Genomic DNA, 26143 nt, shown 5'->3' on the forward strand with positions numbered 1-26143 from the left:
CTGTAAATCCCAAGAATTACCAAGGACTTGCCACCTGGTGGGATGAAGGTTCTCAGGGAAGGGGTGGGTAGACGTTCAGAGTTCTGACTTTCTTTATCAAGAAAATGTGTTGGGGGCTTCCCTGGTGGCGCAGTGGTTGAGAGTCCGCCTGCCGATGCAGGGGACATGGGTTCGTGCCCCGGTCCGGGAAGATCTCACATGCCGCAGAGCGGCTGGGCCCGTGAGCCATGGCCGCTGAGCCTGCACGTCCGGAGCCTGTGCTCCACAACGGGAGAGGCCACAACAGTGAGAGGCCGGTGAACCGCAAAAAAAAAAAAAAAGAAAAAAAAATGTGTTGGCTAGAGGATGCCAAACACCTAAAATAGTGGTAACTAGAAAGCATGATCCAGGGGGTTTCTCTTACAGGATTTTAAACTCAGGAGACAGAAAGAGCCACAGATCTGCTTACATATAAAACAAACAACCCACAACCACTCCATCTAGGGGAATACCATACACAGAGGCAAAAGAGCCAGTGTTAGACTGGAAAAAAACCTCTGCAATGTATTATTTTATAGACAACCTTTTATAAATGATATAAAATGGGGTTTTGGTCTCCCTCCTGCAACTGTACTGAAAGGACAGGAAAGGGTATTTTTTTTTTTTTTTTTGCGGTACGCGGGTCTCTCACTGTTGTGGCCTCTCCCGTTGCGGAGCACAGGCTCCGGATGTGCAGGCTCAGCGGCCATGGCTCACGGGCCCAGCCGCCTTGCGGCATGTGGGATCTTCCCAGACCGGGGCACGAACCCGTGTCCCCTGCATCGACAGGCAGACACTCAACCACTGCGCCACCAGGGAAGCCCAGGAAAGGGTATTTTTAAAGGCACATGGACAGGAGAAATAGGAGGTGACATTGTAGCAAGAGAGTTTTGGAAGGTGGCAAACAAAAGGGTGAAAGTTGTGAAATGCTTGGAGGAGTTAAGAATACCAATTCCACAAAAGCTAAAAGTGTGCATCAGCACTGAACTGACTGTAAAAGAAATGTTAAAGTGTCTTCTCTAAGTGGAAAAGAAAAGACTACAGCACGAAGAATTTATAGGAAAGGAAAAATCCCACTAGTAAAGGTAAATATATAATAAAGACTGTAGACCAACCACTTAAGTAAGCTAGTATGTAGATTTAAAAGACAAAAATTGTAAAATCAAGTATAATTACAATAAACAGTAAAGGTATAAACATGAAGATGTAAAATATGACATCAAAAATACAAAATGGGGGACTTCCCTGGTGGCGCAGTGGTTAAGAATCCGCCTGCCAGTGCAGGGTACACGGGTTCGGTCCCTGGTCCAGGAAGATCCCACATGCTATGGAGCAACTAAGCCCTTGAGCCACAACTACTGAGCCCACATGCCACAACTACTGCAGCCCGTGCACCTAGAGCCTGTGCTCCACAACAAGAGAAGCCTCCGCAATGAGAAGTCCACACACCACAACGAAGAGTAGCCCCCACTCACCGCAACTAGAGAAAGCCCACAGGCACCAACGAAGACCCAACACAGCCAAAAATAAATAAATTAAATAAATAAAATTTTAAAAAACACACAAAATGGGTGGGAGGGGAGTAAAAAAAATGTAGATCTTTTAAAATGTGCTTGAACTTATATAACTTCCAGTTTAAAACAGATAGATATAATTATAGGGCAACATATATGAATCTCATGGTAACCACACATCAAAAACCTACAATAGATACACAAAAACTAGAGAGAAAGGAACACAAGCATAGCACTAAAGAAAATTATCAAACTGCAAGTGAAGAAATCAAAAGAAGAAAAAACAGAGAAGAGCTACAAAAAGAACAAGAAAATAAGTAACAAAATGGAAAAAAACCTCTCAATTCCTAAGCCAGTAGGGAAAGCTGGATACCCCCAGGGGCTTGGGAATTGGCTGAGTCTGATTTAAAAGCTACCAGATCTTCTGATTCCTCCCCACCCCATGCAGCTAGAAGATATACTTGAGGGAATCAGCCAGAAAACAGGGCAAAAAGACCAAGAGATAGAAAATAGGAGATAAAGGGTAAAAAGAATATATTAGAAGGCTGCTCTAGGAATCATGCAGAACTGAGTTCCAGAAAGAGATACTGGAGAAAATGGAGGTGAAGAGGTCATTGAGGAGATGATTCAAGAAAATTTCCATGACAGCAGTGCAACAGTTCCCCAATTGAAAGACCAGTTCATTGCATGAACATAGGCCTATCACTGAAGTTTATGAGTGATGAGAATAGAAAAAAATAATCTACAAGAATGGGGAGAAGGAGAGAGTCTTCTCACCAACAACACTGCAACCTGGAAAGCCATGGAGCAATGCCTTCAAAATTTTGAAGGAAAATGATGTCCATCTTGGAATCCTTTACCCAGCCAAACTATCAATCAAGTATGAGGACAGAAGAAAGACATTTTCAGACATACAAGGTCTCAGATAACTTACTTCCTGCTTATCAGAAAGCTACAGGAAGAAGTGATCCACCAAAATGGGGGAGTGAACCAAGAAAGAGAAAGGCATGGATACAGGAAATAAGAGATCCAAGCCAGGAAAGAGGTGAAGGAAGTAGGTGTTCATTGGGCATGGGAGAGAGATTTCTTCAGGAAGTAGAATTTGTGATGCATTTGAACTTCTTGAGAAATGATTTAAACAATTGAGGAAAAATTTAGGGTCATTTAGTGAAAAGTGTATGGAAAACTAAGAAAACAAAAAACACCTACACAAAAAGAAAGCTAAGACCTCCAAGGAAACAAAAAGTTTTTCAAGAAAGAAAATGTAATGATGATTTATACATAGCTCAGATGTGAATGGCATTTACATGGTCATAATAACGTAACACCAAATACTGAACTAATCAACATTATGATATATTATTTGGGGGCGAGGTAGGGAATGAAGAGAGGGTATGTGTGCAGTAGAGCAGGGAGAGAAAGAATTAAATTTTCATTTTCCAAAGTGAAAACTTCATAGATAATACCTAACTGAAAAAAAGTCAAGAAGCGGTAATACAGACCTGTCATTTAGCGACATGGAGGTAAATACCAAATTAATCAGCGAGAAGTAAAAGTGGTTGTCTCTGCAGATGGGAAAAGGGAGAGGGTATGTGTACAGGGACTGCTGATTTCTACAACAGACTTATTGTGTTTAAAACTATTATACTTTTAAACTAGTGGGTTGAGCCATATAAACTTGAATTGTTTGTGGGTCAAAAATGATAAAAAAAAATCACCCATTATGCATGATTCAATCTAATACATGCATGTAAAATCTTGGAAAAATACTAAAAATAGGTACTAGATTAAATTATCTCATTTATTGTCCCAGCTTTATCAAGATATAATTGACATACAACGTTATGTAAGTTTAAGATGTACAATGTGTTGATTTAGTGCAGTTATATATTGCAAAATGATTAACACCATAGTGTTGGCTAACACGTCCATCAAGTCACATATCTTTTACCATATCCTTTCTTTCCATGATGAGAACATGCATGATTTGTTCTCTTAGCAACTTTAAAGTAAATAAAACAGTATTACTAGCTATAATCACCATGCTGTACATTAGATTTCCAGAACTTATTCATCTTACAATCGGATGTTTGTACACTTTGACCAATATCTCCCCATTTCCCCCACCCTTTAGCCCCTGGTAACCACCACTCTCTGTTTCTATGAGATTGGATTTTTTAGGTTCCACATGTAAGTGATATCATACAGTATTTGTCTTTCTCTGACTTATATCCCTGAGTATAATGCCCTCAAGATTCATCCACGCTGATGCAAATGGCAGAATTGCCTTCTTTATCGTGGCTGAAGAATATTTTATTTTATATATATATATATAATATATTCCATTCATTTGTTGACATTTAGGTTGTTTTCATATCTTGGCTATTGTGAATAATGCTTCAGTGAACATAGGGATGTGGGTATCTCCTCAAGATCCTGTTTTAATTTTCTTTGGTTATATACCCAGAACTGGGAATGCTGAATCATGTGGTAGTTCTATTTTTAATTTTTTGAGGAACTTCCATACTGTTTTCCACATGGAAAATAACTTATATTTACATTCCTACCAACGATGTACTAGGATTCCCTTTCTCCACATCTTCACCAATACTGGTTATTCCTTCTTTTTGATAATAGACATTCTAACAGGTGTGAAGTGATACCTCACTGTGGTTTTGATTTGCATACCTCTAATGATTAGTAAGTTGAGCACATTTTCATCTAAATGTTGGTCATTTGAATGTCTTCTATGGAAACATATCTATTCAGTTCGTCTGCCCATTTTTTAATGAGATTTTTTTGCTATTGAATTATGTGAGATCTTTATATATTTTGGATATTAACCCCTTATCAGATGATTTGCAAATATTTGATCCCATTCCATAGATTGCCTTTTCTTCTTGTTGATCATTTCTTTTGCTGTGCAGAAGCTTCTTAATTTAATGTAATCTCACTTACTAATTTTTGCTTTTGTTGCTTGTGCTTTTGGTGCCATATCCAATAAAATGTTGCCAAGATCAATGTCAAGGAGGCTTCCCCCTATGTTTTCTTCTAGGAGTTTTATGGTTCCAGTTCTTATGCTTAACTCTTGAATCCATTTCAAATTGATTTTTTGTGCATGGTGTAAGGTCAGGGTTCAACTGCATTCTTCTGCATGTGATTATCCAATTTTCCCAGCACCACTTATTAAAGAGACTATCCTTTCCCCACTGAGTATTCTTTGTTACCTTGTCAACTATTAGTTGACTGTACACGAGTGGGTATTTCTGGGCTCTTGATTCTGTTTCATAGGTCCATGGGTCTATTTTTATGCCACAACCATACTGCTTGATTACTATAGCTTTGTAGTATAATTTGAAGTCAGGAAATATCATGCTTCCAGTTTTGTTCTTTCTCAGAATTGCCTTGGCTATTTGGGGTATTTTGTGGTTCTATACAAATTTTAAGACTGTTTTTTTCTATTTTTGTGAAAAAATGCCATCAGAATTTTGATAAGGATTGCATTGAATCTATAAATGACTTTGGGTAGTACAGATATTTTAACAATATTAATTCTTCTGATCCATGAACATGGGGTGTCTTTCCTATTGTTTGTGTCTTCTTCAATTTTTTTCATCAACATCTTGTAGTTTTCAGTGTACAGAATTTTACCACCTTGATTAAACTTATTCCTAAGTATTTTATTGTTTTTGATGCTATTGTGAGCAGGATTATTTTCTTTATTTCTTTTTCAGATGTTTTATTGTTAGTATATAGAAACACAACTGATTTCAGTGTGTTAATCTTGTATTCTGTAACTTTACTGAATTTGTTCATTAGTTCTAACAGTTTTTTGGTGGAGTCTTTAGGACTTTCTATATAAGATCATATCAGCTGAAAACAATGACAATTTTCCTTTTTCCTTGCCAAATTTCTTTTTCTTGCCTCATTGCTCTGGCTAGGACTCCTAGTACTGTGTTGAATAGGAGTGGTGAGAGTAGATAGCCTTATCTTATCCCTGATCTTAGAGAAAAAGTTTTCAAGCTTTCACCATTGAGTATGATTTGACTTTGTCATATCTGGCCTTTATTGTGTTGAGATATGTTCCTTCTATATACTATGTGTTGAATGTTTCTACCATGAAATAATGTTGTTTGTCAAATGCTTTTTTTCTTTTTATGCATCTATTGAGATAATCATATTTTTCTTTCATTTTATTAATATGGTATATCACATTAATTGATTTGCATATGTTGAATCATCCTTTCATCCCATAATTTTCATCTCTTCATACTGTGTATTCATTAACACATTTTTGTAGCTATGGCTATTTTCAACACTTTTGTCCTTTAACATTTAGAGTAGTGTTAAGTAGGTAACACACCACCATATTACAATATTAGAGTATTCTGAATTCTGACTATGTGCTTTCCTTTCTCAATGTTATATATTTTCATGTTACTAATTAGTGTCCTTTAATTTCAGCCTGAAGAACTCCTTTCAGCATTTCTCGTAAGGTTTGTTTAGTGGTGATGAATTCCCTCAGCTTTTGTTGATCAGGGAAATTCTTTATCTCACCTTCATTTCTGAAAGACAGCTTTACTGGGTAAAATTTTCTTGGCTGGAAGTTTCAATCTTTTGGCACTTTGAATGTATTATCCCTGGCTTCCGAGGTCTCTGATGACGGATCTACTGATTGCCTTGTGGAGGTTCACTTGTATGAGATCAATCTTTTTTCTATTGCTGCTTTTAAAAGTCTTTCTCTTTGATTTTAGACAGTTTTATTATAATGTGTCTTGGAGAAGATCTTTTTGGTTTGAGATTTTGGGGAAAGCTATTAGCTTCATGAACTTGGATGTCTAAGTCTTTCCACAGGTTTGTGAAGTTCTCAGCCATTATTTCTTTAAATAAGCTTTCTACCCCTTTCTCCCAAAGAGGTAATAGGTTTAAAAAAAATAAGTAAATCAAAAGAGTAATCTTAGTTTTAAAAAAGTTCTACTTTAACTTCTATAGTTGGGAAGTTGTTCAAACAGTCAGTTTGGGGTTATCTGGTGATATTAAAGATATTGGGAAATAGCAGCTGATTTTGCAAAGGTTTGATGATGCCAGAAAGAAGTGGTAAGGCCTCAAAGAGGAAATTATCCTAGAGCTTCAAAGAATAGAACCTCTCCTGTACGTTGGGGAATGCATTGTAAGGCCTGTGCTGGAGTATCGATCATAGGAAACCACATTGATCCTGTCCTTTGATTCTTAAGTTGACAAAATTCAGCTTGGGCTTGTCTATAGTTTCCCTTCCCATGAGATACGAAGAAGAGGTTCTCCAAGGAGACGACATTTGAACCAGGCTTTACAGCCTGGTTTTATTTCTTTTATTTAAGTGGAATGCTTGATTGATACTCTGCTTACAAACATTATGAGTTCCTCAAACAGAGGGCCTTTCTATATTGTTCACTGACATTCATTAAATATTTGGTGAATGAGCTGGTAGAAAATCATAGGCCCAGAAAGAGCTCAAGTGGACATCATTCTGTTGGTTTCTAGTTTGTAGCTTTCTATTCTGATAGACAAGAGTCTCTAGCTCATTCTTCCCTTTTCTTCCACTTGTCCGAATTAGCTGACGTCAGCCTGGACACAGGGCATCTGGAGCATATTCTCACAGGCAGAGCAGTGCACTCCTTCAGAGAGGGGCGTGGGGTGTGGAAGAAGCCTGGTAATTGTGTTAGAGAAGGAGAAGTTGCTGCTGATGACCTTTGATAGAGAAAAGTGCAAGCGGCCCCCTTGGGAATATAAAAGAATCGTCCCCTGCACAGATGAAGAGATGGAGGGGAAGACATTGAGTCACTGTATACTGCAGCCAGCATACGAACTAGAAAATGGAAAAAGTGTTGGTTTCTTTGAGCGTGGAAGCAAAAATACAAAACTCACATTATATTTCAAACTTCCTTTAAGGTTCACCTTAGGAGTCATCTCTCCCTAAAAATTTCCTTGTTTCTATATCATAGCGTTCATCATCTTCTCATTCTCTGATTCCTTCCACCCTAAATATATGCTGAGTGCCCTCTAAGTGCCAGGCATTGGGGATACACCAGTGAATGGGGGAGACAATGTTCCAACCCATGTGGGGCTTACTTTCCAACAACGTCTATGGGGTCAATGCTAGTGTTCTCGCCTGGAAGACACGTTCAGGTGAGGACACTGAAGCCAGAGATCCAGGGCACACACCTGGTAGGGTGGAACCAGCATTCTGACCCATAGTGCCTCAAACTTTATTCCAGCAGGTAGTTTTCTACTGGACCGTGCTGGAACCTGCTGATTTTTCTTTTTAAAGTTACAGCCTGCAATTAATTAATTAATTAATAATATTATGTTTTTTTAGGCTGCACATCTTGCAGGATCTTAGTTCCCCAACCAGGGATCGAACCCAGAACCTCTGCAGTGGAAGGGCGGAGTCCTAACCACTGGATCACCAGGGAATTCCCACCTGTTGATTTTTATGTTCCTTGAAACCACTTCTTAGCACTGTCCAGTTAGACTCCGAACTGCCAGGGGCAGCAGCAGGATATCCTTTTCATGTGTCTTTTGGAGTGTCTTTGGATCAGCACAGTACCATAGAGCTCTTCAGATGACCTGCATTGATTATGACATGGATTATTGGGAAAGAATTCTCTCTTCTACCTGACACCAAGCATGACCTAACTGTTAGACTTTTGATCCCAATTCTGGCCATCGTACACTGAAGAGAAACAGAGGAAAAGAAGACATTTTGCAACGAATAGGGCAGCATCTGCTGTGGGCCAGGAATCAGGCTGGGCCCGGGCTGCTGGGATGAGGGGCGCATGGTGCCAGGGCAAGGCATTTAGCAGCTTGTTCTGGGACTCAGCCAGAGTCACAAAAACATCTCACTGGGAGGCATCAGGAGGATGGCATGGGCCCAAGGAGACCCAAGGCAGAGGGGTGGCTGATTTGGGCTGTTCCCCCAAGAGATGATTTTGGGCTAGACAATGGAGAGAGAAAGAAGGCTGTCCAGGCATTGGACACACGGGTAAGCAAGCAGAATGCAGGTGCATGGACCACTGGAGGGGGACGGTGTGTCTTACAGTGCAGTCATAACATAGCCTTCCTAAACCTCAGTGAGGGCACATGCTTCCCGAGAGCACGGAGACCTGTGTGTTCTCTGTAGGCCACTCACAGCCATTTGGGCAGGGACAGTGACAGGATCCAAGATACGTTTCAGAAAGACCATCCTGGGGGCAGGAGAGATGGAACGTGATTGCAGCCGTGGATGAGGAAGCGGCTGAGGACCTGTAGTGGGGCATCTCCCGGGAGGACAGATGGAAGGGATGGAGATGCTTCACAGGTGACTCTCTGTGAGACTCTGGGTTGTAGGCTGCCTGCCTGCATGGTGTTGAGCTGAGGTGCAAGATCAGGTCAGAGGCTCCCAGATTCCAGAGAAAGGTTTGGGCCAGAGATGTAATTTTGAGAATTTCCAGAGTGTAAGTACGTGGAAGCTGTGGGCACAGATGAGTTCAGCCAAGGAGAGTGAAGAGACAGAGTCAAAGTAAAGAGTAGAAATGTAGGTGACACCCACATCAAGGACCTGGGAAGCAGGACTCACCAAAGCAGGCAGAAAAGCAGGAGAAAGAGAGGATTATCTCAGAAGCCAGGGTGGCAGAAATCTTCTAGAAGGAGGAAGAGAGCAAAACTTGTAATAAAACTCTCATGTTGAAGATAGATCCATTTTCAATAATATTCTGTCGTGTTTTATGCTGTGCTCCTCACTGTAAAACTCATGTATCTTATTAAATGTCCTCTCAGGCTCCCTCAAATCCATGTGCTTGAGCACTACGGGGTTGTCCTGAACGGGACTTCTCTTTATTGGAAATTGAGGTCATGTCACTCAATAAAAGACAGCGGTCCCTGAGAAAATGGAATATGCTTGGCTGTGCTCAGAGTCATCAGGAAAAGGAAGGCTGGGAGACTGTCACTGTTGCTAGCTCTCAAAGATGGAACCTACTTTTGGGCACCCCATCCTTTGTTGAAAAAATTAATCTGTAAATAGTTTATTAAGGTCGGAAATGCTGCCAGCGACCCTTTGAAAACAGATACAACATCTTTAAGAGATTGCAAAGGTAAATCTTATTGTCTGGGGAAATGACTTCTGCACAGTTATTTCTTTTATTGCTCTGCTGAATGTGACGGCACTACTCAGTTTAATAAATCCTAGTGTATCTCTCAGTCCATGTAGGCTGATATAAATATCTCCAGTTATGTCACATTACCACCTTTGTACAGCTATACTGGGCCCTGATGACTGGGGTCTGATAAATGCAAAACCTCATTTGGTTTGTGAGTGATTGAGCGCTAACACTGTTTAGATTTCTTAATATACTTGTATTAGCATGAACAAGTAATGAGCATGCCAGCCTTTTTTGAATATTTGATTGTATCTTTGTAATGGATTTGTGTCTCTCTCTTTGTGCTAATGTCATTGTAACTTTGTTGGTGTCATATCTCCAAGCCACGGCAATTGATCTTTATCACCCCATCTTGAGTCAATCACCCTCTCCTTGCCGAATCACAGCGTGTTTGTGCCTTTCTTTCCTGCACAATTCTGCATTTGTCTTTTTGAGAAGAGGTGCTGGTCACCACCCCATCCTCAGGAAATGCCTTTCCTGCTTCATGTAGAGTAGGTTTTAGATTTTTCCAAAGAGGTCGATAGAGCCAAGGCTTGAAAGTTGACCATGCTCTCAAGTAAAATCCCCAAATAAGAGCCTTGTCCAGACCTTACCTCCAGCAAAACGCTATCAACATGTTCATTACTGACGGGTTGATGGGTTTACCATTGTACAAGTAGCTTCCATAAGCTGGAGTCTCTGAGGCAGAGAGGATCCCTTTTTAAATATAGAAAAGACTCCTTTAATAAGGGCTTCCTTGCCTGAATAGAGCAAAAAAGTTACCATTATATGCAATGGCCAATATTTTATGCTTGTGGGAGTAATCTTCTCATGGAAGATTACTTCATGTTAGACCTGTTAGCAACTGATAGCCCAGGTCAAACACCTAGCAAACCAGTTCACATGTTACAAGCCTGAACAGACTTGCAACTGTGGCTACCAGGATTAATAGTTCCCTGAGTGCCCACCAAGAATGTCAGTGATAGGGCAGAGCCACATGCTCATGGGGCAGGGAAGGTAGCACAGAGATAGTACTCTAAATTTGGAAAGAACCATGAGCACACTTCAAGCACAGAGACCTGCTTGTATTTCCACTGTCACACTAAGTCACTTAGTTAAGTAGAAGCTGTGGCTTGAACTGAGTCCATTAGTGCTGATGAGGATATAAAAATGTGTTTGGGGTATTCCTATCTTCTGTGTCACAGCAGAAATCTAGGCAGAGATGGTACTTTCATGAAATGATAACTGTAACGTGTTCATTGAATCTCTGATAAACAAATAAATCATAATTATTATTATAGTGATCATTATAATAAACCTGGTTTGAACTTCTAATTGATTTTCTCTAAACCAATGCTTTTGGTTTTTAGACATAGTGCATACGAATTGAGTAAACTGTTTTAGTTTGGCTTTTTATTTTGTTTCTTCCGGTACAATTATCCTTCCTCACCCCAACTCTCAGTATCCTCAACCTGGCCTTCTCCTTTTGCCTCCTTCTTTTTGATCACTCAGGAATCTCCTATGTGCCCTTGGCCTCTGCTTTTCTCCCTCCTATTTAGCTGCTGAGATCACGGTAATCTGGTTTCTGTGCCCAGCACTGCCGACTTCATTTTGCAAAGGCACCAGGGACAGCCTGATTGCTGGATCTCCTCTCTGCTTTCACTCAGCTTGTTCGCCCCACAGCCCTGGTTTCTAGGGATCAGCCTCCCCTGCTTGAACCCCTCCAATCTTGACTTTGGGGACCCAATCTCCTTCTCTTCCCTTCCCAGACTGTCTGGGCTCCCCGGGACCGACTGCTTTCCTTTCCTTGCTGGTGCACACTGTTTGGATGATCTCACATGTGAGAATGGGCTGGATTGTGTCCTCCCCAAATCCATATGTTGAAGTCCTAACTCCCCAATATCTCAGAATGTGGGTGTACTTAGAGAAAGGTCTTTAAAGAGGTCATTAAGTTAAAATGAGGTCGTTAGCATGGGCCCTAATCCAATATGACTGGTTTCCTTATAAAAGGCGGAAATCTGAACACACAAAGAGACACCAGGGCTGTGTGCACATGGAGAAAAGACCATGTGAGGACAAAGAGAGAAGACTGTCACTTACAAACTGAGGAGAGAAGCCTCAGGAGAAACCAAACCACCCAACACCTTGGTCTTGAACTTACGGATTCCAGAACTGTGAGAAAATAAATACCTGTTGTTTAAGTCACCCAGTTTGTGTGTTTTGTTATGACAGCCCTAGCGGAATAATACACCTGTCCTCTGAGCTCTCAGGTTCTGGGAGGCATGTGAAATGCAGGTGTCTCTCTTGGACCCCTGTCCTGGGTATCCAGTGGGTCGTTGGGCATCTAGAATGCTGAGCCAATGGGGGAATTTTTATTCCTTTTCAAGACAGGATTAATCTGAGTACGACAGGAGAAGGAACCAGCGGGAAGGAGGAGATTGAAGCTTCTGGGATGAGGGGACATTTAGAGATCTGGAGAAGGAGTGAGAGAGAGGATGGAGTATAAGGGTAAGAGATTTCGACTGGTAAGGTGGAAAACACCTCTTTCCTGAGGATGGGAGCTTCTGCTTGGACTGACTCTATTAGTGGTGAAAAGAACATAAAAATGTGTTTGGAATTTTCCCAAGTCTTCCAATTTACAGCAGAAATTCAGGTAGAGACGGGAGCCCTGTACGGAGTACAGGTGACAGGTAGTTGTGGAAAGGTGCCTGCTGTCTTTGCTCTTTCCAGGAAGTAGGGTGCGAGTCTTGGGAAGCATGGGGAAAATGTGTGTGGTCGCTGGGGGGCTCCGGTTGGGGGATGGACAAGACCCAGTGGGGATGGAAGGAGGGTTGAGATGGTGTTGTACAGCACAAATGTGCAGAGGATGTGAGTGAGATCCGAGATCTTATGAAATGCTTTGTGGCCCAAGGCAGGAATGGGGTAGAGGTGCATTGGGTCAAGGAAGCACCAGTAAGCGTGGTGCAAACGTGGGTCCCAGAGGGATCTCCAGGATGAGAGTAAACCATCTATATCTTCCCTGATGAATGAAAGGAGTCAATGGGACCCTGAACCAGGGAAGGGCTGAGTCAACTGGAGGTCCCAAGGGAGTAAATAAGAAATATATTGGTTTGGGGGAGGGGCAGAGGTGAACAGTGATGAGACTTTTGTGAGAAAAGAAGCAAAGTTTCTGAACCTCAGAGGAGAAATTATAGAATGACAAAGTCCAAGGATAAAGATCAATGCAGGACGAAAGAGAACTTTCCCAGTGGATTAGGTGTTCCATGGAAAGAACAGCCAGCGGTGGGGACTCAACAGGGCAATCCTACTTCATACCCCCAAGTTTTTGAGCACCTTCAAATGAAGGTGATGAGAAACCCCCGCCTTCTAGTCATATATGTCAGTGGACCCCAGATGCTGCTGTTTGGAGCCTTATTGCTGCTTTCCAAAAAGTGACAGGGCCTGAAATTCATCCCTTATTTCTCTATCAAACTACATGGTGAATTTTCTAGTAAAAGATTCAAGGATCGTTTGAGGCCAATGGGATACTGTACATGCATATTTCATTAAAAAAATATAATGACATGACACAAGTCCCATATTCCAGTGTCATCATTTCTGCTTCGCTTGGGGTAGGAATTTCTTTCCCTGATATTTTCATTTTTATCATGTAAATGAATGAGTCACCCTGAACCTTGGTGTCACTCTCTTCTCTTTTTCTCTATTTCTAAATAGTCTTTTCCTCTGGTGCAGTAGAGGAAACACACAGGCACACAACATAGCCAGATGCATTCTGATTTCCTCTGTTCTACTGAAATCAGGTCTCTCCCACTATATGTCACATGATGATGGGGGAAGGATGTGCTAAAAGGATCAACCATTTGTGTGGGTCTCCCTCTCTATGACCCAGTAGAGCTGAATGCCTATGGCAAACCGATTGCTCTGTAGATTTGGTCCTGATTATTAAACACTGAATGTGAAAAGCTAAGCATATAGGAGGAAGAGTTATCCTCTAGTTTATGTGAAGTCAGCAGTGAAAATAAAAATTGTGGCATGTAGGTAGTTGTTTATTTGCTTTACCTTATAGTCCTACTGCAGAGCTTTATCTTCTGTGCCAAAGTTTTTCTCCCCCCCCAGTGATGACAATGGATTATTTCTGTAAGCAAGTGCTCTATCCATTATTAAATTGATTATTCAAATCTCATTTAAAAAAAGAAGCCAGATGGCAATTTTCCATTATTTGTTGCTACTGACAACCACCAGCCCTAAACTGAAAGATTTTCCTTTTTTTCTTTCTTCTACTGGCTAAACAGCCTGCTGAATTTTCATGCAGACCAAATGTAGATCCTATATTGGAAACAAATAGCCAATTACCAAACAAGATTGTCATTATTGATTATTTTAGAATCATCTTTGCATTGACAAAGCTGTTGTTCTTTTGATGATTCCATAATTAACTTATCTATATTCAGGCAGAATAACTGTGTTCCCTGTAGTCATTCGGATGTGAGCATTATTGTTGTTATTTAGTTGTCATGACAGCAAGAAACATGTTTTTACATGTCCAGCATCCTGGTTATTTTAAGATCCTAATAAGTATGCCTTGCTAATGAATCAGAATAATGGCGATCCTGCAAAATAATGATTTTTTAAATTCTAAGGGAGTCTTAAAATCTAAATGTGAGATAATTGCTTGTGCTCGTGATAATCATGAAGTATGTTCCTTTCACTACGCTCACTCACGTGCGTGCTCACACATGTGACCTCTCCCTCTTCTCTAGGTGAATGCGTTTGTGTATTTCTGTTTTGGAGTTAGCATCCTCTGTGGCGATGGGACTTCCTCTGAAGCACTTTTCAAAACCAGCATTTGTCAGATCATCTCATGGCTGGGGCCACGCTCAGTGTGTTAGTAGTCTTAGAAACCTACTGTGGGACTCCATCTCCAAATTCTTGAGTGGCTAATTTTTAACACTTTATTTTGGCGTGTGTCAATTTAACTGTTTAGATGTCTTCTGCATGTGTGCAAGTGGGATTTGTTTTAAGTAACTGAAACTAGGAAGATCATACTCTAATTGATTGGATTCTTGCAGGTTAACAGTTTTCCCTTTCATGACTCCAGTTTCACCCTATGTTTTGGGTTGGTTGATCTTGCCAAGAGAAATGACATTCTAGTTACATTAAAGAGACTGGCCTTCAGTATGAAATATATGGACACAAAAGTCCTTGGATGCATCCTCAGAAGATTAAAACCATGGCCTCTGTAAGTTCAAGAGGATTTTGGAAACTTTCCAATTCATAGCCAGCTAATTCCCTGGGTGGGGGGAGGAACTAATAAACATTTTGGCCAGTAGTGCTAAATTCAAATTCCAGCCAAAAGAATGAGAAAATTCTGCCCCCTTCTGCCTTCCTAAAATCAGGATTGTTTTGTCTCTTGGAGAATGCCTGATTGTTAGGGGAGGGCTGGGGAGGGAGATGGGCTGCCTCCTTTCCTAGTGGTTTCTGGAGAACTCTCAAATAATTTAATAGCTAATAATGAGGTCCATACCGAAGGTACCCCATGGGCTACTTCACTCCACTCTCCAAAAATGAAACACCTCTTCAGCATCAAGAAACACTTCCTGGTAGAAAGAACATATTGTTCACCAGAAACATACTTTGGTTGTGCATTTCAGAATCTCTATTCTGGTAGTTGTAAGAAACAAAATTTTAACATATAAATGCTGTAATAGTAAAAATGTGTTAGCATACATGTTAAGTTTTTAATCAAACATTGCAAAAATGCATTAATCAGTATTTCATAGTTCATTACAGTCTGACTAATTTTGAAATCCCTCATGTAAATTGATTAAATGTCTTCTGCAGGCAGATAAATGGGCTTTTGTTTTAAGCAACCTTTACTGAGAAAACCATAATTCTCTGTGACTCAATTCTTTCACATTTGTGACTAGGCTAGCTGTAGATGATCTAGAATTTTCCTGTTTGCAACTGGACCTACAAGCCCATGGTAACATACTCTATGGCAGCGGTCCCCAACCTTTTTGTCACCAAGGACCGGTTTCGTGAAAGGCAATTTTCCCACACATGGGGAGGGTGGGTGGTGGGATGGCTCAGGCGGTAACGTGAGTGATGGGGGGCAAGGGGGAGCGGCTGTAAACACAGATGGAGCTTTGCTCGCTCCCTCACCGCTCACCTCCTGCTGTGCGGCCCGGTTCCTAACAGGCTGCAGACTAATACTGGTCCAGTGCATGGCTTGGGGGTTGGGGACCCCTGCTCTATGGGCCTAAGTATCTAGTGAGTGTCTACTTGGTGCCCAAGATTGTGCTAAATGCCAAGAGAGAAGCGAGGGCAGCAGGAGACATGATTTTTTCCCTTATGGAGAGAGATGACTCATATGTGCACAAGTAAAAGCAAAAAATATACACACTTAATCAAGACTGGGCTGTGCAGCACAGCCTATAAGCTTTTTCTCCTTTCCAAAAATATAAACCAACTCGGGATAGCTTTAAAAAGAAAAAAGCAGGGTGGTTACTTATTGGCAGGATTTTGGAGGTATTTTCATGTTAGGTTACAGAGAGGGAAGGGGTATCTGGAACCAGAGATTCAAAGCTCTCAGGACTTCCTCTTTTTATCTTTGTCTCTCTGACCTGTTTCCCTCAGTGTCAGCCTCCCCACAAGGCTGGCAGCTCCTCCCAGTTAGTTCTGAGCTTGCCTTCCCAGTGGAAAAAAGTTTTCCCCACCACTTCCAGTTAGAAACTCCATAGGAATGACTCTGATTGGTTCAGCTAACTCACTTGGACCAATCAGTGTGACCTCTAGAAGGATTCTGATTGCTTCACCTGATTCACTTGGACCAGTCACTAAGGGCTCCCAAAGACTGTGATTGGTTTAGCTAGGTTCGTTTCCCCACAACCTCAGACAACAGGGCTCGGAGAATAAATAAATCTAGGTCTCTTGCCAACTTCCTGGGCCATAATGGGAGCAATGGGAGTCAGATGTGCTGCTTGAAGAGGGGGACTTGGTCATATAATTATGAAGGGGGCTTCAGGGACAGGAGTGGTGAAAGCAATGGGGAATGTACATAGGTGGTCTGAGTATACCCATTTGGGGAGTGGTGGAAAGATCTGTCCCAGGAAGATAGTGTAGTCGGGTCAATACGAGATACAGGTGACAGGACTGTGTGTGGTCAAATATGGCTCGACTTAGAAGTCTTTCAGAGAACTTGCCCTTGAGTGGCCAGAAAATAGGGAAATATTGGCTATTACAGAGCAAAGGAACAGAAAGGTGATCTAGGCCAATTGGATGGATGGGGTAAGTGATGCAACTTGCTGGAGGCTGATTCTGGGACCAGGGAATGAAGTGAATAGAGATTGGTCCAAGAGTGGGAGTACGGTGGAAAAGAGAGGGTGGTGTGTTTATGTCAATCCCAGTCTCTCAATTTATCCCTCCCCGCAACCCCCCTGGTAACCATAAGATTGTTTTCTACATCTGTGACTCTGTTTCTGTTTTGTAAATAAATCCATTTGTACAATTTTTCTAGATTCCACATATAAGCGATATCATACTATATTTGTCCTTCTCTCTTTGACTTAACTTCACTCAGTATGACAATCTCTAAGTCCATTCACATTGCTTCAAATGGCATAATTTCATTCTTTTTATGGCTGGGTAATATTCCATTGTATATATGTACCACATCTTCCACACACTGGTATATATAAAGTAGATAACTAATGAGGACCTACTGTGTAGCACAGGAAACTCTTCTCAGTACTCTGTAATGACCTATATGGGAAAAGAATCTAAAAAAAGAGTGGATATATGTATAACTGATTCACTGTGCTGAACAGCAGAAACTAACACAACATAGTAAATCAACTATATTCCAATAAAAATTTAAAAATTTTTACATGACAATTATATCTCAATAAAGTGGATAAAAAATAAAAATGAAAAAAAAAAAAAAAGAGAGAGGGGCTTCCCTGGTGGCGCAGTGGTTGAGAGTCCACCTGCTGATACAGGGGATGCGGGTTCGTGCCCCGGTCTGGGAAGATCCCACATGCCGCGGAGCGACTGGGCCCGTGAACCATGGCTGCTGAGCCTGTGCGTCCAGAGCCTGTGCTCCGCAAAGGGAGAGGCCACAACAGTGAGAGGTCCGCGTACGGCAAAAAAAAAAAAGAGAGGGTGGATTTAATGGCTTCCTCCCAGGAAGAGACAGCAGAGCTGGGTAGAAGACAAGGAGGGTGGGGATTGAATTTGAGACCTTTGAAGAATGGAGTGTTTGGGAAAGATCTATTAAGTGGGATACAATAATAAATAGTAACTATAATGATAGCTCACACGTTGAGGATTTTTATGTTCTAGGTACTGTTCTAAGTGTTCACATGCATTAACTTATTTGCTCGGCCCTACCTGGCGGTTAGTATTATCATGCCCATTTTGCAGATAATGAAAATAGGGTGTGAAGAAGCTAAGCTGTGTGCTTGCAATCACACAGGTGTAAGTGGTGGGGCTGGCTTGTGAGCCCAGCAGTCTGGCTCTACCATCTACTCAGAATGGGTTCAGTTGTTGCCAGGTTGAGCTTCAGGTGACGTTGGCCCACCCCACTCATCGTGCCCTAGTCAGTAGGGAGAGGCTGGAAGAAGTTGAGGGGAGATTGGATTAGAAGAATGAACACAATCTGTGACTCACTGGCACTGAGACAGGAAAAGTCCCAAAGGATTCTGAGTCTCAAAATTGGAGAGCTTAGCAAAGACACCCTGATTCATCAAGGCTGACTTGTTTCCCCCCAAATGTGGCTTCATTTGAGTAAAAATCTTTGTCATGGTCTTGCTTTTTGGCAAAAGAAAGGCTAAGGAATGATTCCCAATGTAGAACCTGCATCCCTAGATCAGTGGGTTAAATACTTTGCAGTGGTAACAGAACGATGTTTTGGGATAATATTTTCATTAAAATAAAAATACATTAGAAGATTTGTAACTAGCACATGAAAATTATGAATTTGATAGAGCTCATTTCTTAGGGTGAGGATGGATTTTCTTTTTAAGTTAGGCAAATTTTTTTTAGTAAATTTAAGAACAGATGGTATGCAGACATGACAAAAATTTCCAAGATGGATTGAAAATGATAGTTTGGGGCCAAGGTCAGATTTCCACTGGCCTGGCCCCAGAGAGCAGGTCCCATCTTGCCTCTATTTATAATCAGACTCTTACCTTTCCACTTGTGCACATCCCTTCCTTTATGACAGCTACAGCTGACCCCTCACCATTCCTACACACCCTTATATTCATCCTTTCATCCTTGCTTTCCTGCCACCTGCACTGCCTCTGGATTCATTTCTTCTTATCAGAATCCTACCTTTCATTTCAGTATCCTATGGTTTTATTCACACATGGCAAGGGTGGCAAATGCAGAAGCCTACCAGGGCCATTCAGGTAATGTAAATTGAATGAAGTGGATCGGCTATAAGATTACAGGGTGTGGCAAGGATTCTGGGGAACTTGAGAGCAGATGCCTCACAAAAGGCAGTCAAATGTAATCTCTAAAAGGACTGGCTCTCCAGAGAGAATGCAAAGTCAGGCTAGATTTGCTTTTCAAGCTGTTCTTTGCTACTTCTATCTTATATTTATGGGGCATGCATTAAGTGTCAGACACAGGTGACAAAGGAGGTGCATTTACACCACGGGAGGGGTGAGCACATGCTCCGTAGAGGTGTGCAAACTTTGTGAACACGGGCACCTGTGCCGTGGGATCATAGCACAGACAAGCTCTGCCCCCTCCTCCGTGAAGCCTTCCCTGATCGCCATTCTCTCCCTCTGCATTGGGGCTGATTTCTCTCTCCTTTATGCACCCAGGTCCCAGTGAAAAGGACCCTGGGGAGTAATAGCATCTTACCTAGTAGGAGAGGTCTCCAGGGGAATTTACAGCTCCCACGTCACATGCTGAGACAGAGGGTATCTACCAGCTTGGATGTCAAGAAACGATCAGGGAGAATCAAGCCTCAGTTAGCTCTGAATCAACCCTCTGTTCAAGGCAAAACCCACCACAGGACTCTGCAAGGTGGCCCAGACCTGCCTGTGGAGAGCACCTCCCAGCTGCCCAGGCTGGAGTTTCCTGGCTCTCCCCATCGGCTGGCCCTCTGTGATAACACCTGAAAGTAGTTGGTAACTCTTTTCCTGTGCCTGTCATCCTGGTCTGGGGCTGCTCCCACTCAGCAACTTAATTCACTCGCCTGCCACGTCCCTGAAGGCAGCCATCCTGGGCCAGGTGCTGGAGGGAGATGAAGACCTCAGAGCCCCAGCTCACAGGAGCTTGCAGCCTGGTGTGGGAAGCGGCTTCCACTCAGTGTGTACAATGAAGGGAAACATAATAGATGCTGTTCCCAGGGCGGGGTAGCAACAGACAAGAAAGGGGAAAACAAGGGCGGAAGGGGACAGAGAGAGAAGTCTTCCCAGAAGAAGCCTTCCAGGATCCAGGCTTTCCAGCAGGTAGGACTGTCCTCAGAGAGAGATCTGGGGAGAGAAACACCCCAGGGGCTCAGTGACCCCAGGCCTATGTTCCAGACCAAATTATAAAATGCAGTTGCAATATATGTATGAAATTGAAAGTCTAATTATGAAATACAGTGTCGGATGTTCTCTTTAACATTTTATCCTTAATAAGACACCTTTTTTCAGCTGATAGTCTGGTAGTAGATGGTCTTTGAAGGCCCTCAAGGATCTTTTTTTAAAAATAAATTTATTTATTTATTTTTGGCTGTGTTGTGTCTTCGTTGCAGTGTGCTGGCTTCTCTTGTTGCAGAGCACCGGACTTCAGTAGTTGTAGCACATGGGCTTAGTTGCTCTGCGGCATGTGGGATCTTCCCGGACGAGGGCTCGAACCTGTGTCCCCTGCATTGGCAGGCGGATTCTCAACCACTGTGCCACCAGGGAAGCCCCCTCAAGGATCTTAAATGGTTCTGTTAGTCAGATAGAAAATAAAAACCAGTTTTAAGAAAAGGGCAAGGCTGACTTACTGACTGATTTTGTGGCTGTTTTCACTCCTTTTGGTGAACATTATGGAAGTTTTGATGGATATATTTTTCTTTTCATTCTTCACGAGGCTCAAGTAATTGGTGGGGTTTGAAGTGGCCGTCTTAAGTGACTTTTGTTCTTATCACCTGGATTGACTGACGTGATGGGTACCAGCAGGACAAGCCATCTCTGCAAGGGGCATGGGGAAGTCGTCGGTTTCCTTTGAACAAATCACAGGGACCCCTGGAGCTGGAATCTGCCCACAAAATGACCTCTGGTTTATTTTGTTTATTTTATTTTTATTTCTCTTTCAGATCCATCTGAGAAGAAAAAGCTCTATGTGGAGAACAGAGTGTCCCAGGATTACTTTTTTTCTTTTCCTTTCTTCAACTTTTCTGTCTGATCTCTTCATTGCCAAGTTCTGAGTCTATGGAAAAATTGATCCCATCCTCTGTGTGTCATTAATAAAATTATGATTTAAGTTTTGTCTCCAAGGATGTTATGATAGAGAAACCACAGATACATAGTTAAGCCCTTTCATCCTTTTGTCTGAAAGATAATGCTTATATCTGAGTAATTAGCTCATCATGTTATCTGATGAAGGAACAAGATGCAAAGGTGAGGCTTTTGTTTTTAATGATGTTAGGAATTTGTTTACCTGGATTCTTCCTCAGCAAGCAATGAGTCAGCCCTGGAACACACGCCTTCCACATTTAAAATATTAATAAATCTCGGGTGCCAAGTTGCTCTCACTGCGTGTCTAACATTTCCCTTATCCTGCCATCTAAGGGAAGCTTTCATGCCATGCTTTAGTGCCAAGAGCATCTTCCGACCTAAATGGTAACCTCAGCAGAAAGGATGGCTCACAGGTTGGGTTTCGCATCTTGACAAATCAATAGCTCCAAACCCGCCACCCCTCTCTCTCACTCGGCTCAACATTCAGCTTCAAACCCACGGAGGCCATGTTCATTCCTGGGCTTGTCTGTGGGCTTATTTCATAAAGGAGACTTTCGATTAATTAGCTCCAGGGACTTACATCCAGGTGTGCTTGTATCAAGTTCATCTTCACGTTCAGAGGCAAGAATCAAACACGTGTGGGAATGGAGTGGGGGTGGGGAAGACTGAGTGAAGAGGCCAGATGTTGTCCCTCTGGAGTGAGGTGAGGAAATGCTGACTGGAGAGGGGTCCCAGGGCATAGGCCTCAGAGCCCGGAGGACGAATGATGCCAGGCGTTGCTCCTGGCCAGAGGACTAAGTGCCCCAGCCTTCTCGTCCACCACCTTCTCCAATGGCGGCCTTCTCCTTTGTCTGGGATGTCAGAGCCCTGTAAAGGATGGGGCCTTATTTGGGAGGTTGTGATGGAGTACGAAGTGAATCCTGAATTGGTGGGGGTATTTCTACTTTCTGTGCTGAAGGAACACACAGCTATGGCCCCAGCAAAGGGCAGACGGGTGCATTCTGGGGTACAGTGTATGGTGAGCATTTGTTGATTCTGCCCATTCAGCCCCCAATATCCTTGTGACATTCTTGGGAGAAATGATACTCCGATTTCCTTTTAGAAAAAGACACTTCCTGTTCCCCCACTGTGGACGGCCTTAGTACGCCTGTCAATCAAAGTGCCATCCCACCCCGGCCAGGGGTCAGCGTGTGGTCCCAGCCTAGCCAGTCATATTCTCTCCTGGGACTTTGAATCTTGAACAAGGTGATGAAGGAACTGAAACAAAAAGATCGGTACAGATTGTTTCTAGAGGCCGCACTCGGACAGGATCATGGATTAACCCCCGCTACTAAGCCCCCAGATTTGCCTTGGTTCTGCCATTTGCTGACCCTGGTTTAACAGCCTTTCTTTTTGATTATGGAAGCTGAGGCTGCCCCACAGCATTCTAGGACACCCTCTTCTGTTTAAGAGTGGATTCCAGTCACTTACAACCAACCCTAACTAATACAGGTAGTTTAAGGGTCTGTGGCAGGCCTTCACGGAATATAACTTTTTATTTATTGGGGGAGGTGTTGTTAATACTAATCACATAGCAAAGGTTTCTTGTGATGGAGGACAGCTGGTTAAAGGGATTGGAACATGTGTGTTAAGCTGTGACAGAGACCATTTTCCTGATAATAAATATTACAATAATAATAGGTGATATGTGATTTCTTATTGTGTGGCAGTTGGTGCTAAGAACATGATACCAGTGACATTTTAACTCTGGCGTAATCTTATGTGGTCGGCAAGGTGAGCATCATCCTACTTTACATATGAGAAAATTGAGACCCAGATGGGAAGTCATTTGACCAAGGTCACCATAGAGCTGGTGGAGCTGAGACTTGAACCCGGGTTGGCTCTCTCCAAGGCTCTGGATCTCTGCTATTTCTTGTGCATTGATTCTCAAGTTCACCTCTATGTCCAGTCCAGTGGTTCTCAACTAGGAGTTATTCTGTTCCCCTGGGGGACATTTGTCCATGTCTGCAGACATTTTGTTCTCACACCTGGAGAGGAGGGTGCTCCTGGCATCTAGTGGGTGGAGACCAGGGAGGCTAGAAAGCATCCTACAACCCATAGGACAGCCCCTGACAACCAAGATTTTCCAGCTCCCAAGTATCAATAATGTTAAAGGCTGAGAAAGCATTCCTCTGCACAATTTGAGCCAACAAAAGCTGCAATTCTTGGACCAGAAATTGAGGCAGGTGAAACCCAAGAGGGAAAGAATTGTTTCCTTTATAATCACTTGTCTCCGACTTGTTTGTCTTTCCTTTTCCTTTTTTTCCCTACCTGCTGTTTTGAGAAGGACACAACCATTTCCTCCTCCCTCATTCTGCCCCTTTCCTTTAGCCGTTAGCCACTTTAGAAATGTTTTTGCTGGCTTGGAGTCATCCAGCCTCTGCTTATTAATAATTTCCTTTGGCATCTGCTGCCGCCTTCATGTTAATGGCTCGGATCGGAGCGAGACCCACTGCGAGGAGGACCCCATCATGTTGGGCGTCTGCTCGTCCAAGGGGTTAACACCTTTTTTGCTTCCCAGAAAGTGGCCTAACTAAGTGAAAGGGAGCTAAGTGCTCGAAGATCACACCACAGGGCTAAAGGCACCGAAGGAACCGTTATGATCTATCAGATAAATAAATATGCTTTTCCGAAATTGTCTAAAGCTTTATTTATAGAAGGGGCTCAAATGGCTTGGAAGGAGTCTGCTTAAGAAGCTCTTAGCTCTTCTGGCAATCCTCACGAAGTCAAATGAAACACTTTAGCGTTGTTTTCTATGCCTTAATGATGCTGTGAGGAAAGCCAAGATGTCCCCACCCGCAGTGGGCGGGCACGTGAGGAGGAAGGATTGTGTCTTCCTGGGAGATAAGGAGCAAGATGGCCCTGGATTCTTCCCAGCCTGTGACATCTTCCCACCCCCAGGCCACAGCTCATGCACCTGGGGGGAGAGGTGGGCACCTGCTGCTTGCAGGGAGCTGCCCTCTATCTCCTGGGAGGGAGCATGCAGCCTATAGGCCAAGGGCTGGTTTCGCCACCAGTAGACTCTAGTTGGCCAACTCATGCTTAAAATTGCTATCGGATTGGTTGCCAGCTCTAGGAGATTTCACACAAAAATCCTCATTTCTGGCTTTAATATTTTTTTTAGTAAAAGAGAATATTTGGCAGCACTGGTCCAACACAGCAACAGCTGCCCACTTTAGTCCCTCCATTCACAGCATCCTCACCCAATCCCCTGCACGGAATTCCCTGTCTGGCCCATGTAAGAACCCAAGTCCATGGTCCCTGTCCTGGAGAAGCAGCATTCTCTCTCTTTAGTCACCGTTTGAGAATAGTTAAGGAACAAAACCAAAAAAAAGGAAAGAAAAAAAGGAGGGGAGGGAGGGACCATGGGATTCTGGAAATGACAGAGCCATCGGGAAGGGCAGGGAGCTGGCCCTTGGGACTGTGTCCACAAGGATAGGAGGGGAGGAAGGAGGGTTCTGGGTGGCATTGGTGGGGCCAGGAAGGGGCATGAGGATGAAGGCGGGAAGGGAGGGATGAGTTTGGCCTGAGTGAGGAGAGGAGGACAGGCTGGATCAGAGGGTTCGTTTGGGAAAGGAAGGGGATTGTGGGCTTGAAGCCAGGAGCACTGTGTTGACCTAGTGGTCCAGGCCACATGTCTCGTAGTCATATGCCCATCTGCGTGTGTGATTTTGTGGGGGCCAGATTGGAGCAGAAAGGTTGGATGCAGGAAGTACCAGACTTCCTGTCAGACTTCTTTAGACAGTCAGCTGCTCCCATCTTTCCCTCTTTGATCCTTCAACCTCAACCCAAGATTAGGTCTTCTGCTTGGGAGCCCAGGACTCTGATGAACCCAAGTGCTGGATCAGGGTGGCATAGGAGAGGAATAACACACACTAAATGACCAGGGAGAGCCCTTGCTTGGTCCCGAGGCCCTGAAGCCTGGTGGCCCCAGCGTGGGCCATTTGGGGCTTAGGCCTTAGCCTTCTACCCTGGGTCTTCCAGGCCTCTGATTTCTGCTCTTCATGGCGGCCTTCATCTTTCTCTTCTTGGGCTGAGAAAAGACTTAGGGCCCTGTGTCTCCTGCTGCTGAAGCACTGCTCCAAAGCCAAGGGTCCCTGGAGAAGTGATTTCTATCTGGTTGCTTTACCTGCCCAGGAATGGCCAATGGAAAATTTGAGTAAGAGATAACCAGGATGTTCCCACTGACTCAATTGCAATCCCAGTCTTAATCTGCTATATACAAACGTGTATCAATTTAAAGCTCAGTTATGATTTTTTTGTGTAGGCATCACTCTGTTTGCTCAGGAATTAGACACCACATGAATGTAACCTTGTGGGATCTCCTGTGGAGAGCCAGACGCTCCAGATACCAGGAGTTTGAGTCCAGCATGGATATGTTCCTTCTTCCATGTCTTCTTTTTTTTATGGCTTCTTTCATCTTTTTACAAAATTGGAGTATATTTGCTGTGCAATATTATTTAAGTTAAAGGTATACAATATAGTGATTCACATTTTTAAAGGTTATAATCCATTTATAGTTATTATAAAATATTGGCTGTATTCCCTGTGTTGTACAACGTATCCTTGTAGCTTATTTCATACCTAATAGTTTGTATCTGTTACTCCCCTACCCCTATATTGCCTCTTATTTCTCTCTCCCCACTGGTAACCACTAGTTTGTTCTCTATATCTGTGAGTCTGCTTCTTTTTTGCTATATTCACTAGTTTTTTGTATTTTTTAGATTCCACACATAAGTGATATATATAGTATTTGTCTTTCTCTGACTTATTTCACTTAGCATAATGCCGTCCAAGTCCATCAGTGTTGCTCCAAATGGCAAGATTTCATTCTTTTTTTATGGCTGAGTAGTATGACATTGTATACATACCACATCTTCTTTATCCATTCATCTTGATGGACACTTAGGTTGTTTCCATATCTTGCAATCATAAATGATGCTGTTATGAACATTGGGGTGTACGTATCTTTTTG

The 26143-nt window shown here is 42.8% G+C and overlaps 1 long non-coding RNA gene across 2 annotated transcripts in view; it reads left to right on the top strand.

The window, feature by feature from the left end:
* LOC132594067 (uncharacterized) overlaps positions 1 to 21127 on the top strand; it is a 189522-nt gene extending 168395 nt beyond the window's left edge. For both annotated transcript variants that reach the window (XR_009560180.1, XR_009560181.1), the window contains exon 3: positions 20988 to 21127. This is a non-coding gene — a long non-coding RNA (uncharacterized lncRNA). The remainder of the gene's footprint in view (positions 1 to 20987) is intronic.
* Positions 21128 to 26143: the final 5016 nt, after the last annotated feature.

This window comes from Globicephala melas, chromosome 19, assembly GCF_963455315.2.
Source record: "Globicephala melas chromosome 19, mGloMel1.2, whole genome shotgun sequence".
Taxonomy (NCBI): domain Eukaryota; kingdom Metazoa; phylum Chordata; class Mammalia; order Artiodactyla; family Delphinidae; genus Globicephala; species Globicephala melas.